Source organism: Alligator sinensis, unplaced genomic scaffold (assembly GCF_000455745.1).
Source record: "Alligator sinensis unplaced genomic scaffold, ASM45574v1 scaffold366_1, whole genome shotgun sequence".
NCBI classification, from domain to species: domain Eukaryota; kingdom Metazoa; phylum Chordata; order Crocodylia; family Alligatoridae; genus Alligator; species Alligator sinensis.
In genome coordinates this window covers 2,994,821-2,995,608 of record NW_005841851.1, presented here as the reverse complement: position 1 = coordinate 2,995,608, position 788 = coordinate 2,994,821, and positions in this window count along the sequence as shown.

Sequence of the window (788 nt, the reverse complement as noted above, 5' to 3'; positions counted from 1 at the left end):
CCCCGCCCCCGCCCCCACCCCGCCACCAGGGACAGGGGGCTTCCCCGGGCCTGCCCGCCGCACCCGCACCCGCACCCGCGCCCGCACCGCCCCTCCTCGGCGCACAAACACGGGCCCGCCGGCTCCGCACCGCCCGGACACGGCACGGGGCACCGCGCACAGCGCAAACACACACGCGTTGTGCGAGCTGGGGGCTATACCACACACCCCCCAATACACATAGCACAAGCACACACGTTGTGCGAGCTGGGGGCTATACCACACACCCCCCAATACACATAGCACAAGCACACACGTTGTGCGAGCTGGGGGCTATACCACACCCCCCCAATACACATACCGCAAAAACACACACACGCGTGATTTGGGTGCTATACCACACACACACACACACATAGCACAAGCGCACACGTTGTGCGAGCTAGGAGCTATACCACACCCCGCCCCCGCCAATACACATACCGCAAAAACACACACACGTGTGATTTGGGTGCTATACCTCACACACACACACACACACACAAAATACACATAGCGCAAACACACACACACACGTGTGATTTGGGTGCTATACCTCACACACACACACACACACACACAAAATACACATAGCGCAAACACACACACGTGTGATTTGGGTGCTATACCTCACACACACACACACACACACACAAAATACACATAGCGCAAACACACACACACGTGTGATTTGGGTGCTATACCTCACACACACACACACACACACACACAAAATACACATAGCGCAAACACACACACACGTGTGATTT